General features: G+C 43.5%; 1 protein-coding gene across 6 annotated transcripts in view; it reads left to right on the forward strand.

Moving 5' to 3' along the window:
• CRACR2A (calcium release activated channel regulator 2A) overlaps positions 1–18,060 on the forward strand; it is a 212,075-nt gene that overhangs the window by 4,156 nt on the left and 189,859 nt on the right. The window lies entirely within an intron of this gene.

The raw sequence follows: 18,060 nt of genomic DNA on the forward strand, positions 1-18,060 counted from the left end.
TCTCACTTCCCTGTGGATAATTTTATGGCAGTGCTTGGGGCAACACAGGTGGAGCAAAGGAATGTTTTGAAGAAATATGAACTACCCAGTTATAATGGGGCTGCTCGATTCGTGTGAGTGGGATACACTGGGAGAGAGGAGCCCTAAATAAGAAAGATTTCAAAGTTCATCTTTTAACCTTCACTTTTTGGCCAAGTTGTTTTACGTCTCATGTCTTCATTAACTCTAGGATGGAAGCTGGCTCTCCCTCCTTCCCCTTCCATTCCTACACTGAGCTGTGCTTAATCCATCCCAGGTAAAAAGATGCTTGAGGTGTGCCTACCACCCAGACAGTGAATTCCTTGCTATACGAGATCCAAACTGCCCCCCCATGAGATTATGTAATCCATTTTTTCAGATTTAATTGCTTGACTTTTCATTCTTTAACTCTGCAGATTAGAGACTTGGCTTTCATTTGAACTCTTCTCTGTGTGGCTGCGTATCTCAAGAATTTAGCCCTGGTTGTACTCCTTTTTAAGTGGTTTCTCACAAGATGAGAACATAAGTTTTATGCCAGAAAAAATTGGTGTTGTCTGCAGCTGCTTAGCTTTGCTGTGCCCTCTGTGAGAGGTTAGGACTGATTCTGACTGGGGCTGGTGCCACTGTGGTAAACCCGGTTAGGAGAGTCACACCCCCTGGTTTGAATGAGATCATTTTTTGCAACATTAAGTATAAATGCAGACTACACTTGTGTGTGTTTTTTTTTGTTTTTGTTTTTTTAATATGAGTGCCTGAAGGGCTCCTTACACGTTCATGTTTCCTAGATAACACCTGGCAGCTGCAGGCATTACAAGCCGCGTTTGATTAACGCTCCCAAAGGATCAGTGACCTGGATGATCAGTGACCTCAGTGATCATTCCCTCTCCTGTGTTCCTTTAAGAAATCTGGCGCCAACTAGGGAGCCAACTGATGTGGTTTTATTTCTGGCTACTAGACTAGGTGTGGCCTTGGCTAACTCACCAGATGGGGACGGTTCCTTTTCGGAGGTGAAGTTCATGAAAGACCAGTCAGGCTGTTGTAAAAGAAAAAAGACTAGATGAAGCACACCTAGAGTTCTCTAGGCAGCATCTGACCTGACTGGGGATGGTTCTTGAGTTTGGGTCAAGAAAGTACATGAGCAGGGATCACAATTGAGAGAAAAGAAGCAAGGACTTCAGTAGAAAGGAAAAAGAATTGACTTGGCTTTCCTTGAAACTCTGCCACTGGTCAGAGCCCCCGCTCCCCTTCCAGTTCAGCTGTGCCAGGCAGTAAACGAGTCCAGCGTGGCCTGTGCTCTCAGAGAACTGCCAGTCCAGCAGGACAGATCAAACCGTACCAGGAGTGATGTGCGCTTTATGACAGGGGAAGTGCAGGGCTCTGTGAGAGCCTGTGACAGGGGTCTCACCTATCCTGGGGACCTGGAGGAGGCGTCTCCGAGGAATGATGTTGGGATACGGAGCTGGTGTGAAGTGGAAGGATGGTTCTGTGGCCCCCTGGCCACGTCCGTCTGTGCCATACAAGGCCTCGGGGAGATGAGAAAAGTAAGGTATGGGTAGAGGCAGGCTGGAACATTTTTTCAATCATTAAAACTCAATGGCAAAATCAAAGTCATTCAAACTGTGTTGCTCCCAACCCTTGCACCTTGCCCTAGGGGTCAATTGTAAAGAAACTGGAACCAACACTAAGTGGTTACATGGAGAGAGGAAAATGGATTCTATAGGTTTTTATACAGCTTATAAAGGAATGAAGATGCTTGTAAGGTGGAGGGATTCTTTCCTGTCTCCCTGCCTTCGCTCATGCTTTCCTGCCACCCCTAGGACACACACTCACATTCCTCCCTCCTCTCTTGAAAACTCTTCATTTGAAGCATGGGCTCTGGAGTCACATGTACAGGTTGATTTCTCACTGTGCCACTTACCAGTTGTCTGACCTTGGGGAGGTTACTTAACCTCTTTGTGCTTCTGTCTCCTCATCTGTAACACTGGATGATATGCCAACCCCAGAGGGTTGTGGGATTTTGGTGAAGTAATACCTATACATCGTTTAAGCCTCAGTGTCACCAGGTATTATACAAAGGTACTTCAAAAAGTTTGTGGAAAATGGACTTAAACATAAGTTTATCAAAGAACATTTGGAATCCATGCAGACTTGTACAACTATCACAGAACCTCATAATACATTTGAGTTATTTTTCCCTTGGTATTAGTCTGTACCATTCAGCCAAAGACTGGTAGTTTAGCCCTGGACATGAAGCCAGTCAGGTGTATCACGTGTTGTATCACCAGGGAGGACTACGTGGTATCCCAGTGAAAGAGTATCAGAGCAACCATAGGATCTGAGGTTTGGTTCAGAGATTTAGGGGGCTCTAAGGAGTTGGGATTGCACTCGATTAATTCTATGATGTGGCATGTCTGTAAAGTTGATCTAGAGGAGAGAAGACTAGCTGAGGATAAGCTATCTCTGGTAAAGGAGACACAACCAGTGATTTTGGCTGAAAGAAGGGATGTTTGGTGTCCTGGGGGTGACAGAATGACCTTGTTTTTGTCTGTGGTTAGACATAATTATTAAGTGTTCTTGTTTGGTCTCATTTTGTTGTGGTCTCAGAGTAGCCTTGTCTGAGGTTGGTCTTCTGTGAGAGAATTTAAGGTCAATAGAATAACATGGCTCAGCCAGGAGGACCAGGCCGGTGTTCAGATGTCAGGAGTTGCTCTTATTCTTTCTTGTCTAATTTTTATTGGGGCTAGTTTTCTTCCTTCATGGAAATTGTAAGTGACTATATCCATTCATTATCTACCACATACTAGCCACTTTGGGTAACATAGGCCACAACCTCTGAGGAACTCAGTCTAGGATAAAAAGAAATGTAATGACTGTTTCACTCAACCATTTTGGTAGCTTAAATGCCTTCTTTACTTTTCCCACAAAGCAGTCCGGCCTTTATGTATCTCCTCCCAATGGCCAGAAACTGCCTACAGTAGACAATGCTCAGCATTACAAAATTGACTCATACTTTGATAGATAGTCTCTCCCTGCCTGTGCAACCATGTGGGCCTCTGCATACCATTAAATGCACACAGAACAAGTTCCCTGTGTGTTCTGTTAGCCCTCCTTGATAGGCAACCCATGTATGGTGCAAGCAGACTCTGGGTTCTCTGTCTCAGCACTGTACTGGCTTTTCTTACATTCTTAAAAAGGATATTCTAATTCAGTACACAATATTGGTTCCATTTTCTGTGTGGATTCGACATTTAGGTCTATTTTGTCCTGCTAAAGGACAAAGACTACCTTACTGGGGTATCCTAGTAAGATCAGTGTTGTGGAGGCTGTTGTGTGTGAGAGTAACAAACACTAGATGGCAGCATCTTACTTCAGAATTAGCACAATAAAATCTGGGCCCTGAGTTGCTCTGTTAATTTTAGAGAAGAGGCTAAAAGGATCCTGCAGAAGGGATCCTTTGTCATCAGGTAGAACAGTCCTTGTTCAAATCCACCTATATAGGGATTTATCCTAATTATAATAATTGCTAGAAAAAGTGAGTACCTTTTTATTTTTTAAGAGTATGGTATATTTATTTTAACAACCTTAATAGTTAATTCATGCATTGCTTAGCCAGGGGGTATGTTCTGAGAACTGCATCATTGGGCAATTTCAATGTTTTGTATACATCAGAGAATATACTTAACACAAACCTAGATAGCATACATCAGACTGGCAACATGTGACATTGTTTCACTGTAAACATTTTTTAGTAGAACCAATGCACTCTAACAATGATAGTATAGCAGATACATAAATTAGTAACAGTTGTTTATTATCGAGTGTTATGAACTATACATACTGCATGTATGTATACTATACTTTTATGTCAGTAGTGCAGTAGATGTATCGTCATCAGTATCACACAAACAAGAGTACTGTCACACTAGGATATCGTGATGGCTGTGGTGTCACCAGGTGAGGGCAATTTTCCAGCTCCAGCATATATGCAGTCTGCTGTTGATTGCACATGATTGTGTATGAGCCAGATTCTGCAGCTCTTATTTTTTATTTCATTGACATAGCAGGGACGGACAGCTATTTCAGTGTCTTCACCAGTATTAATGTTTAAAGGACTCACCCTGGGGGGGCTGTTTGACCTATGTTTGAAATGGGTTCAATTCCTGGCTCTGGATCTGGACTTAAGCTTCCTGCTAATGCAGACTCCAGGAGGCAGGAGTGATGGTTCAAGTAATTCTGCCACCCACATGGAGATGAACTTGGTTTCCAGGTCCTGGCTTCAGCAGCCCCCTCCAGTGGCCACTGAAGGCATCTGGGGAGTGAACCAGTGGATAGGAGCACTCTATTTGCTTCTCTCCCTGTCTGCCTCTCAAAAAAAGGGTGTGTGTGTGTGTGTGTGTGTAAAAATCTTTAAATTAATTAAGCATTTAAATTAATTAAGTAAGTAAGTATTCTCATAATGTTTCTTTCTTCCTCGCTGGACTTTTTTTCCCCCAGAAACCTTTTACTTAAGGAATATAAATTTCATGCTTTTCATAAATATGACTTTAGGAATATAGTGATTATTTCCATTGTACCCATCCTCCTAGCCACATTCCCATCCTTCTTCCTCCTCCCTCTCTTATTCCCATTCTTATTTTTTACTAAGATGTATTTTTGATTAACTTTATACACATATAATTAACTCTGTAAAGAGTTCAACAAATTGTAAGAAAAAAAAAAAACAAAAAACTGTTCCTCAACAGTCCAAGACAGGAGCTGGTCAAAGTCACTGCATCTTTGTTTTTCCTCCTAAAGAAACCTTTTATTTAAGGGATACCAACTTTATGCATTTCATAAGTACAACTTTAGGAATATAGTGATTCTTCCCACCATACTCACCTTCCTATCACCTCTCCCACCCCTCCTCCTCCTCCCTCTCCCAGTCCCATTCTTCAATAAGATCCATTTTCAATTAACTTTATATTTCAGAAAACCAACTCTATGCTAAGTAGAGTTCAAAAATTTTCAGTTAAAATTTTCAGTTAAAAACAAACAAAACAAAACAAAAAAACTGTTCTCAACAGTTGAAGACAAGGGCTGTTCAAAGTCACTGCATCTTGAAGTTAATTTGACTTCTATCTCCTTTTTTTAATAAACTCAATTAACTAATGAAGCACCCAAGAATGATACATCTTTTGGGAACTCTTAGACATAGCTCTAATACAACTCTTTGAGGACAGAAGACTTGCATGGGAAGTTAGTGTACAGTTACTCTTGTTGTTAATTTAACAGTTAACACTCTTATGTGTGGCGTCAGTGATCACCCAAGGCTCTTGACATGAGCTGCCTAGGCTATAGAAGGCTTTTGAATCCACAAACTCTGTCAGTATTTAGAGAAGGCTATAAGCAAAGTAAAAGTTCTCTCCTCCCTTCAGAGAAAAAGTACCTCCTTCTTTGATGAACACTTCTTTCAACTGGGGTCTTACCCACTGAGATCCTTCATGTAGGACATTTTTTGCTTCAGTGACTTGGCTTTCCATGCCTGAAATGCTCTCATGAGCTTTTCAGCCATATCAGAATGCCTTAAGGGCTGATTCTGAGGTCAGAGTGCTATTTAAAGCAGTTGTCATTCTATGAGGCTGCTGTGTGGACTGCTTCCCATGTTGGAATATTCACTCCTTTTTAATTCTATTATTGTTACCAAATGGTTAATCCTATTTGTATGATCATTTTAACACTTAAGATGGTATTCTCACCACCCAGCTTAAGGTGAGTAGGGGTCTCATGGTGAATTTTTAAACTGTACCCTTAGAAATAAGTTCATAGGAATGTATGCAGTTTTATAGTTAAAAACTTCATATACTTTATAATTATAACTTTAGGAACATGGTGATTCTTCCCACCATGCCCACCCTCCTTCCCATACTCCCAACCCCTCTTCCTCCTCCCCCTCTTATATCCACTCTTATTTTTTACCAAGATCTATTTTCAACTGACTTTATATACCACCCTCATGGCCTCAACCAGACAGACCTAAAGTTAACCTCTCAAATACAATGTGTAGTCTAAAATTTGTTATTCTCTGCTGTTTAAAAAAATGTATGTCAAAAAATGGGCCATAAACATAGATTAAAATTGGCACCTCTGACATAACAACATCACACATTTCTGAAACACTTCTCTCAAAATCTGAGGACATCAGTTGAACTTGGTGCGGTACAGATTTTTTAACATGTGATTTTTATTCTGTTCCGACAAAATCAAGGTGAGATCAGATAATAATTTGCCACTGTAGAGGACAGGAAAAATTGAGTGCTGGAGGCCATCTTGCAACATCAGAGCTAGCATAGACCCTGTGTACTCCAGTTCCAAGTCATAGACCCTGTGTACTATGGTTCCAAGGCATAGACTCTGTTTATTATAGTTCCAAGGCATAGACCCTGTGTACTATGGTTCCAAGGCATAGACCCTGTGTACTCTAGTCCCAAGGCATAGACCCTGCGTACTCTAGTTCTAAGGCATAGACCCTGCGTACTCTAGTTCTAAGGCATAGACCCTGTGTACTCTAGTTCTAAGGCATAGACCCTGTGTACTCTAGTTCTGAGTTTGGTGATCTTTCAGTGTAACCTTGTTGCATTGGGGTAATATATCAAAGATCTTAGTGCTGACATTATTCATAAAAAATACATATCATAAGGTTTATATTTTTAAAAGATCCATGTCATAGAATCTTATGTTTGAAAAACAATATATTTTAATGAAAACCATAGGTTTTAAAGTCAGACTGTCCTAGGGATGGACCCAGATTTTCTGTGTCCTAGCTATGTAGACTTGGAAGATTTGATCAGGACTGTGGCTTCCTTGCCTTTTAATGCTGTTGTGAGAATGACCCGAAGCAGAGTCTGTTTTCACGTATGCTAGTTGCCCAATACTTGGATACAATAAATACTGCTAGCTGGGCCTCTGAGGGGCCACAGTCAAAGGCCAGCATGATCAAGGAGAAGTCATTCTGCACTGCTATGGTGTAAGATCTCACCATTAACCTTAACCTCTGAAGAAACATAAGGAGTTTGGGATGCAAGAGAGAAAAACCAAGCCAGAGAAAGACCAGACAACCTACAGAATAGATCTGTAAAGTCCTTTCTGTCCATTTCTGGCTTCCATATCTGTAACTTACCAATCCCAGACAATCGTTAATGGGATGGGGGCAGGGCTGGGTTGTGGGTAAGAACAGTAGGGTTCTGGATTTCTCTTGTACCCTTGCACTGCCGGCATCAGTAGGAGCAATGTCTGATTGCCGTGGACTTCAGTTGAGTATTCCCCCCCCCCCCCATCATTGTTCTATAAAATCATTCTGGGTCAGACTGAGTTATTCCTCTGTTCTGATGGAACCTAGCCCCGTGCGTTGAACACCCACATTTGTATCCTTAGGTTTTGCAATAATTATGCTAACCTGGAATCTAGCCTTGGCTCTTCTGCCAGCTCGGCAAGTCGGGTCTTCTCTTTTCCACATCTGTAAGATGGGGGATAGTCTGAAGCGCCTTCTAGCTCTAACGTTCTGGGATGCACAGCTCCTGCTCCCCTTCTGCTGTCTCAGTGCCTCATAATGGAAGTCCGATACCAGCTCTGCAGAGCCGCTGGTGTTCATAGTCCTCCGAGCTTAGGATCAGGCTTGGGCCACAAAGGTAGTCAAAAAACTAACCAATAAACAAACAGTGAAGGACAAAGTGGCCGAGATGGAGGTGTTTTTAGTGCAACTGGAGTTGTTTTAAGAAAGTTGGCCCTGCCTCTTGCCAGATGACCTTTGGGAGCCCAGTCTACTAACCAGGGGAAAGACAGTGGGGCTGATACTGTGGCGCCACCTGTGACAACCCGCGTTCCATGCTGGAGTGCTGGTTCGAATCCTGGCTTCTTTGCTTCAATCCAGCTCCCTGCTATTGTGCCCGGGAAGGCAGCAGAAGATAGCCAAGTGTTTGGGCCCTTGGCTACCCATGTGGGAGTCCTGTGTGGAGTTCCTGGTTCCTGACTACAGCTCTGCATAGTCCTGGATGTTGTAGCCATTTGGGGAGTGAACCAGCAGATAGAAGATCTCTCTCTTCACTCTGCCTTTCAAATGAATTGATCTTTAAAAAAAAAGAAAGAAAGTACTCCTACGGAGAGGCATGGTATACCCTTGTGCCCATATAGATCAGATGATGTTCACAGGAAGAAATCATATCCTCACAGGTGCACTTAGATCTTGAGGGATTCTCCCATATGTATGTGTGATGCAGCACATACATATGTAATTGGCACAACTCAGCAGTGAATCACTGCTACAGCAGAGAGCGTACGCTGGGCTGGCAGGGTGCAGCGAGGTGAGCTTTATTCCTTTCTCCCAGCTAAGAAGGCAAATGGGCAGGATGGAACGGCAGTAAACTCCAGTGCTCCAGCGGAGCTGTATCACTCGCAAATAAAGCTGCTTCTTTAATAACAACAATTGACTTGCTGCAAACCTCACAACTATTTGGGATCTTTGCCCTTGAAATCTATTCTTGGAAGAAAACTAAAAACATTTATTGGCATAGGCTAATGAATCGTCTCACGTGTAGACGGCTTTACTGGTACCTTGTTCATTTACCTTCCAGTGGGGTAGTATATGCTTTCAAACCCTGGGAAGGTGAAATCTCTCTACATTTTGGACTAAAATGACAGGGAAAATGCTTCAGAAGCATGACAGTGCTGGGTGGTGAGTGCTACAATAGCATTTAATCAATCTGAAGTGTTACGTGAACATAATGGAACCAAATTAACACATTCATTATCCTTTAATCCACTCTGGTTTCTGAAAGGAAAGAAGGAAGCCTTCACACTGTTAGTATGTGGTTTAGTTATCAAAGCAAATCTTAAAAATTAGAAAAATGTCATTGTTACTTTGATCATTAAACATTTATTGACCATCACTGTGTGCCAGTAACCACATGCCAGGCCCCGTGCTGGGACCAACTTCAAAGACGAATGAAGGGGGTCCTTGCCCTAGTGAAGAGACCGTGTATCATTCCATGTGATGCGTGCTGGGCATAGATGTGGATTCAGTGTCAGGAAACAAGAAAGGGCAAGGGATCAGTTATCCCAGAGAGGGTAATCCTGTGACCTAAGGGTGAGGCGGCTGCCTACCTGTGTCTTGAAGGAAATTGCCAGGTAACCAGATGGAAAGGGAAATCTGACACATGCAGCCATGAGTCCTGACTAATGAGCACAGGAAGATAATTAACCCTGATTCTGATGCATTACATTTGAAAAGACTTCACTAGATGATAACGGAGCCCAAGAGGAAAGTTGGGGCTAGAGAGAGATTTAAAAGCCATCTTTTGAAAAAAGGATGTTAAAGCTATAGAAGTAGTTGAATTCACCTAACGTTGAGATCAATCAGAGGCAGAGGTGGGATCTTAAAGAATGCTGAGGCCCAGGTGTGGTAAGGAGGAGAGACCAGCTTTCCACACAGACTGTTTCTGACTTCAGCCAGGCTGTCCAGTCTCATGGTCCTTAGCAGGAAGAAGACATTAGAAGGCCATTCGAGTGTCCCTAGCTTTTGGGGGTTTTGCTGTTAACTGCTCTCAGCCGCATCTAAAATCTGCCTCAAACAGCTGTCAGGCATTGGAGTGAGTCTCTCCCCACCCGTCTCTCTTCCTATATTTGAAATCTAGGATCTCATCACTTTAGGCCTTCTTTTCAAGGTTAAATGGCTTCTTGCAGCTATCCCTCCTCTGATAATGATCACATTGTATTGAACATTAATAAATATTTGTCCATGTTGCTTGTGAGGGCTGACATCTGGAACAGATACAGTACTTCAGATATAATGTGACTAGCACAGGGGACTGTGGGACCAACGCCTCCCTGATCTGAACACCATATTGATTGTGCAGTTGGGAAATATTACACTTATAAACAACAAACAAATTCTAGTTTTTTTTTTTTTTTATTCTACAAATGCTGGAAAACCAGAAAAATAGAATCTGTAATCATATGATTAACTTTTTAAGCCTAGACAAAGGCCTTTACATTTGTTCATTTATTTTTATATAAAAGGATGATCATTGTAGCATAATGTATGTGTACATAATTGGAAGCAATATACCTGGCCAAAAGTAAGAAAATGTTAAATATATTATGGTACATACGTAAGGAAGAATAGCATGGGCCTGTGGAAATAATCTTCCAGAGGAATATTTAGTGACATGGGAAAGCACTTACGGTGTAATGTGAAGGAGAATTGAGGGTTTAAAGCAATTGTAATAAATTGCTGGAAGTCCTTCCATTGGGAAAAGGACTGTGACTTCAGGAAGGGAGGAAGTATTCCTGTTAATTTTGTCTCACTGGTATTGACCCACTCTTCCATCTTCAAGAAATATTTTTAATATTAATTTTGTTGCCCAATTATTAGCCATCTCAGTCTACCAAAAAGCAGATAAAAATGTTTATGGTAGGGGGCCAGTGTTGTACAGTGAGTTTAGCTAATGCCTTTGATGCCCACATCCCATAAGAGCGCTGGTTCCTGTCCTGGGCACTCTGCTTCTGATCCAGCTCTCTGCTAATGGCCTGGGAGCCAGCAGAGGATGGCCCAAGTGCTTGGGCTCCTGCCACCCATATGGGAGACCTGGATGAAGTTCCAGGTTCCTGGATTTGGCCTGGCCCAGCCTCAGCCATTGTGACCGTTTGAAGAGTGAACCAATAGATGAAAGATCTCTTTCTGTCTCTGCCTCTCTGTGACTATGCCTTTCAGATTGAAAAAAAAAAAAAAAAAAAAAGTTTGTGTTTATGCTATTAGGCAAGTATAGAGGGCTGTAATAAATATGTAGGAATACACTGAGTTTTGGGTTAAAGTAACCCAGACCTACCTGAAAATATATTTAATCACTATATTAATCTGTAACAGTATATTAGAAAATGCATTCAGATAGAAAACCCTAAAAGACCATTGTATCTATCTTTCTACCTCTAGCCAGACTAGGTGTTATGCTTTTCAGGAATAACAACCACGGGGCTTCAATGGCAGAATTTATTTCCCATGGTTTTGGAGGCTGGGATGTCCAAGATCAAAGTGGTGCCAGCAGATGAATGTGTTGTGAAGTCTTGCTTCCCGATTCGGACGGCTGTCTCCTCCTCGTGTCATCGCCTGGCGGAGAGCAGGAGTGAGCGGACTCTCCTAGCTCCCGTCTCATCCCTGTGATGACCGTGCCACCTCAAGTACCACCTCACCGGGGGTTAGGGTTACAGCACGAGTTTTGGGGGGGCACGTTCAGTCCACATAATCATGATTCCCATCAGTTGCCCAGAAGGCGCAAGTCTTGGATTCAGTTTTTACGGCTGTGTAATTTCAACGAAGACACTTAACCAAGACTTCTGCTTCCCCTATCTGTAAAATGGAATGTATTCTCTGAAGGTTTTCATGGCCGTCTGGGCTCAGCAGACCAGCTGTAATGCAAACAAAATGCTGTTGGCTTTTGGAAGAGAAGGGAAGTGGATTAAAACAAAATCCTTTCATCTTAAAGGTTAAGTACCTGGAAAGAAACAGAGGTAGAAACTGAGCACTGACTGCACAATATGGAAAATAAGAAAGAAAAGCAAAACAGGATGATGGAAATTCTGACAAAGAACTTGAGAAGCAAGTCCATGAATGTTTTCTGTTTTGATGATAGCAAGGGAATAATACATTTGCATACCATGTAAACACTATTCTACTCAACAAAAATCTAGTTTCTCTTCAGATTTCTTCAGGGGCAGAAGGGATCCATCTGTCTGAAAATCATTAGGGAAATGATAAATGAGCTACCTTCTGAGTACCTCTTGAAAACCGACATTTTGAAGGAAGTATAAACATATAAAGAAACTTAATGGTCAGTATTTACAATTGTAAAGCATTTCTGGGATTGGAAGTTACTACTGCAGCAGTGGACTTGCTATCCCAACAGTATTCAATATTTTGTGGTTTGAAATTACTACCATTTGAGGGATATTATTCAAGAGATTTAAGGCGTGATAAATTATTTCAAGATTGTAACGAGTGCAGTTAAAAAAAAAAAAAAAACGTTTCCTTAAAGATTTATTTATTTGAAAGAGTTACAGCGAGAGAGGAAGAGACAGAGAGAGAGGAAAAAGATATTCCATTTGCTGATTTATTCTCCAAATGGCCACAACAGCCAGGACTGGGCCAGGCTGAAGCCAGGAGCCAGGAGCTTCATCTGGGTCTCCCGTGTGGGCGTAGGGGCCCAATCACTTGGGCCCTGCTCTGCTGCTTTTCCGGGTGCCTTAGCAGAGAGCTGGGTCAGAAGTGGAGCAGCTGGGACTGGAACCAGTTCCCATGTGGGATGCTGGCACTGCAGATGGCAGCTTAACCTGCTGAGCCACAGCACTGGCCCTACAGTGCAAGTTTTGGATGTTTCTGCACTCTCCAAATTCAGACGCTGGGAACTTGATCCCCTAGCATTGTTGGGAGCTTTTCACAAGGTGTTTAGGTCGTGAGGGCTCCCCCTTCATTAAAGGGTTAACGCTGCCTAAACAGGGCTGGTGGGAGTGAGCTCATTGTCTCCTGCCCTCTGCCATGTGAAGATGCAGCAGGAAGGCCCTCAGCTGCCCAGCTGCTGGCACCTTGATCTTGGGCTCCCCAGCTTCCAGAACTGTGAGACATAATGATCGGTGTTTTAGTCTGCTGAGGTCAGGTGACAGACACAGGGAGGTCCGTGCCATGAAAGGGGTCTTATTACTTACACGTCCCAGGAGAAGGGGTGCCATCCGTGGGAAACAGCGTGTCCTGAGCCTTTCCTGTGGGTGAGAAGGGAGGCAATGTGACCAATCAGGATTGGAGAGCTTGAAGAATCCCAGCAGGCTCTGAGTTAGAAGTGGGCTCGTCTGGCTGTCTAGCTGTCTGGCGCCTGGCCTGGGTGACTTGGGACAGGGGCAGTATTGGCTTGCCATATGAAAGTTAGGGAAAGGCGATGTCGGGGATGTGGCCTTTGGACTGGCTGCCTTGCAAATGAAAGGCCCACTCAGGCGTTCTTTGCTGTCCCTGGAAATGAGCCCTGGGAGGGGCAGTGTCCCTGGCCAACAGGGCTCCCAAGATGTCAACGCACTGTAAAATACTGAAAATAAAAGGCATGATTGATGCATAAGTAAGTGTGTCTTTTTAAAAACTGATAGTATGAAATCAAATTAGGATTGAATTAAAGTACGTTCTTGATTTTCTCCGTTTCTTTATTTCATCACCTGGTTTACTTAACGTGACTGAATATCTGGACAGGGAGCAAACTTCCCCTTTCCTCTAAAAACTGAAGTTTTAGAATCGATTTCTGTGGGAATTGCTGGTGATGAAGTGTTTCCCAGGATACGTCCCAGCGTATTTACTGTCCCTGGGAGAAAGTCAGTGACCATCTGCAGCTGCCTGCCCCACTTCTTGTCCCTGGCCAACGGCAACTTGCACTGTCCTCCATCACTACATTCCCACGGGAGCTCATTTGCTGTGAAAATGAAGCTCAGTGACTGCATCCTGTTTTCTCATCAGTCTGTGATGGATAATGGACCTAGAGCTCCAGAGGAGCTTACTAACAGTCTCTAGCCCCTAGGGGGTTATTACGCAGAAGACAGTGGCCAGCTGCTCTTCATCCTGGAGAACAGACCAGAGGAACTGGATCCAGACGACAGCAGGCCCGCTTATCCTTGGGAGATACGCTCCAAGACCCCCCGCAGATGCCTGAAACTGTAGGCAGCACTGAACCTCATTGCCATCAATCAGAATATATTTCTGTTCATGTCTTCCACCCACAAATTGAATGCCTTTTCCATATCAGCTAAGCACTTAGACCATGGCCATAACTTTTGCTTTTTGAGATGTGACAGCAAAAGTAGTGTGACTTTCTTTTACCTTCTTCACAATTTCATAGATAAAATATCCATTCTTGCTGCTGTAGATCTTAGTAACCTCAGTATATGATTCTTATTAAATTAGAATTTTTCCTTTTGACGTAAAGGAAGCCTTTTCTGTTGCTTTCTTTGACATATCCAAATGGGCAGCACAACTACTCTTGTACTTTGGGGCCATCCTTGTATAAAATAAGGGTTACAGAAGCAAAGGCACCATGGTAACTGACAGAGGATCTGGCAACTGAGACAGCTGCTAAATGAGTGATGGGCTGGTGGTATGGACCATGAGGGTCCACTGCACAAAGAGAGGGTTCACACCCCAATGGGACTGAGCAGAATCATGCCAGGTTTCATCACTCTGCTCAGAAAGGTATGCAGTTTAAAACTTGAGGATTTTTCTGGAATTTTCCATTTATTTCCAAATATTCCATTTGAATATTTTCAAATTGCAGCTGGCTGTGAGTTACTGAAGGCACAGAAAGTGAAGCCACAGTTGGGGGGGCACTGCTTTACTATACAGTATGTTTTAGTTGGAACTCGGAAAGAATTGCCTGTTAGAGTTTGAGACAGAATTGGTGGCCAAAGGCAGCCTTGGATTCTTGCCTTGAGGATCTTGAACAACAGGCAAGACAAGCAAATGGACGAGACAGCTTGACAGGTCTGATTAGAAAGGATGCTCAGTTGATCTTCCTTGAGGCACGCATGTGCTTATACTTAGAAATGTCCCCTCATGAGTCTTGGCACAAGGTGGGCTCTTCCCGCCTCCCCTACTAAGCTCTACCCATCTTTAGAGCAATGAATCTCTAGCATGATGCCTTGTACCTAGTGGATACTCAAGAAAGATTTTTAGAGTGGAACACTGAAAATTCAGATGAAATTTGTCTTTGGAATTGCTCAGTTCCTCACCTTACTTTTCTACCCTTTTCTACCCTTTTCTTCCTGTCAGCACCTCTCTCATCCCAAGTGATCTCTAGAATCTCTTTTTGCTCAAAGATTTTGGTAGTCTGGGTATACTTGCGTTGTTACTACACCATTTTACCTTTCTTTGGCAACACAGCTCTTAAAATAACACCAGAGAGGCAGTGCTGTGATATAGTAGGTTAAGTCTCCACCTGTGGCACCGGTTCAAGTCCCAGCTGTTTCACTTCTGATCCAGCTCCCTGCTAATGCGCCTGGGAAAACTGGAAGATGGCCCAACTGCTTGGGCCCCTGCACCTGCGTGGGAGACCTAGAAGAAGCTCCTGACTCCTGGCTCCTGGCTTTGGATCAACCCAGCTCTGGTTGTTTATGGCAGTTTGGGGAGCGAACCAGCAGATGGAAGACCTCTGTCACTGTCTCTCCCTCCCTTGGTAACTCTGCCTCTCAAATAAATAAATAAATCTTTAAAAAAAAAAAAAAAGACATGTGAACGTGAATTCCTTAATAATAAGCTGGTAATTTTTAATTATGTGTGCATATGTTATTTCAGTTACCCCTACAACTCATCTTCATCACAAGTTTACAAATAAGCACACTAAAGTTTGCAGAGGTACAAGGTCAAAAAGCTAATTTGTCTGACTTCAACGCCAGGCACCTAAGTAGAATGGCCTGTAAGTTCTCTCAGGAAAATGCAAAATTAAAAACCAAAAAGATTGCAAGGAAGTGAGCCACTCTTCAGTGAAGGAGTGGCAAATCTTGTTCACTGGAATGAGTAGACACATAAATTGAATCATGTAAGGAACAGAATATTCCCACTTGGCATTCAGTATCAGTCCTTAGTATCCCAGCTGCTCTTACCTTCATGCCCCTCCCACAGCCCTTGCTCAGTGCTTGCAAAAAGCAGGCAGCTCCCCAGGTTTTCTATTGGAATGGGGGTTTGCAGGTACTAGAAGCTGTAGAGGTGCTTAAAAGTAACACCTGAGGGGCTGGCACTGTGGCATAGTAGGTTAAGCCTCTGCCTGTGGCACCCACAGCCCATATGGGCGCTGGTTCGAGTCCCAGCTGCTCCACTTCCATTCCAGCCCCCTGAAAATGCCCCTAAGGAAGGCAGTGGAAGAGTTAGTTCATTGTCCAGTTGCATTTTGTTCTCATCACGGGTCATAAATCCACCGTGGGGGAGATTTGGATCAGGTTTGGGTCGTGGAGGATTGCGACTACGAGTGCATTTAGCTGCTGTACAGAGCAGCAAATACTTAGACGTGCAGTTCACCCTATCCCCGGGCCTTCTGCATTGAGCGCTCTCAGTGAATCTCCTGCCTTCTGTCAAACGCATTCATCTGTTTAAAGAAAGTAATAAATTCTTTCCCTGCAATTTACACTGTAATTCATTGGGAAAATGTGGTTTAATTTGTCCATCATGTTCTTGAATCAAATCACCCCAGAGAAATCTTCAATTGAGGTTTTGTTAATACAAAGTCCAAGAAGCTCATCTTGTCATCATTTAGAGTGGGCACTGGCTTACTCTGCAGTGGGAATTAGAAAAAGGAATCCAGGTGATTTTCGGTGGTGCTTGTCTTGGTTGCCTACCACTGCCATCCTTCGTGCTTGAGAGATGATAGGGCAGGAGGAACTGGAGCTTGGAGCCCCCGTTTTACAAGAATAACAGACTCTGGGAATATACCCACCGGTCTTTTAAATTCTTTGAGGATAAGGCCAATGCTGTACAGCCCTATCCAAGGTAGCATTGGCATAATGATTAGGAACATAGACTCTGAAGCCAGACAGCTTGGGTTTAAATCCTGCCTCTAGCACCAGTTGGGTGGCTGCCCTGTACTACTTCATCAGTAAAACAATCCCTCTCCCAGGGCTGTTGTGATGTTTAAATGAGTTAATGCTGTATATGTAATGTGCACATTCTTGGCTATAATGAGTGCCATTATGGATGGCTGGAACGACCGACCCAGGAGAGAATGAAATATTTGAGGGAGATTCTTGTGAGAGTACAGACTCTTCTCAGTCAGGGATTCCTATGTATTGTAGACTCTGAATTTCCCAGTCAATGCACAAGGCACAGTCACGTGGATGCAAAGGCAGAGGTTTATTTGTTACCAGCCGGCTGGGACCCCCTACCTGCACACAGTCCTTTAGCAGTGCACAGGCAAAAGGCCCTCTCGTTTGCATAAGAGAGGTTTTTATAGCCTCACACTTAGAAGGGTGCAGGTCATATCCTACGTAGGTTATGGCTTACTTTCTATATGGCAAGGTATTGGGACCTAACATGTTCATTGCTTCATTTAAACGTAAAGACTATATACATTATGTGGTGGGAAGGCCACACAAAGGAGATGGCACGGGGAGGCACTGGCGGGAAGCATTGGGCCATAAATTCCAGGGGAGCTTGTGGGGGACAGAAGGTCATAAATTCCAGGGGCGCTTACTTTCTTTGTTCTCAAGGACCCAGCCTCCTTCCCGGTCCAGAATGAGGCCTGTCATGGCCTTACAGCTGGAGCAAGCAAGCTGGAGTGAGAAACCTGCATTTAGCAAGCTAGGGACTCCAATCCCTACAGTATAAGTCCTGCATATTTGCAAGGAGCTAAAGGCCTTGAGAGAGGAAGTGGCACTTTGAATTCTTCAAATAGGAAAAGCAGTTGTCTCCTGCTCACATGTGCTGTGTGCAAGTCTGTTTCGTAACCATGCTATTGGGTTCCACTAGGGGACACAGCTAATTTTCTGGTTGGTTGTTATCATTAAGTTTGACATAGCCTGAGCCCGTGAATGCTCAAAACCTTACCATAGGTTGGCTGGCTTCTCCCACTTTTCAGGGAGTCCTCTAGCTGAATCTCCCAACGATGAATCTGGGTCTCTAGCGTGTTTTTTTATCTACTTGTGCCTGCTTCCTAGCACTACTCCCTTCCGGGCTGGTGGTCCCCATCTGTCTTTGTCTCTTTCAGGGGACTCCAAACCAGTGGTGCCTGCCCCATTGCTTAGGAGTTTCCAATGTTACCATGAGAATAGCAAGGGAGTTGGTGTCCTTCTGAGCTCCCAGTTTACTGTAAAGGAAATTAGGTATTCCACCCTTCTGATGGCTCTTTGTGTTACCCAGAGCAAGCTAGACAGGATAAAAAGGTTACAAATCAGGTCTTTTATTGGGTTTGTCCCCATCCTGTACTGATTTACAGTTTCTTCCCCAAAATTGTGCTTCAAAACCCCAGTGCCACCAGCCCCTTTGGGTTTTTCCTCTCTTGG

Source organism: Oryctolagus cuniculus, chromosome 9 (assembly GCF_964237555.1).
Source record: "Oryctolagus cuniculus chromosome 9, mOryCun1.1, whole genome shotgun sequence".
Lineage (NCBI taxonomy): Eukaryota > Metazoa > Chordata > Mammalia > Lagomorpha > Leporidae > Oryctolagus > Oryctolagus cuniculus.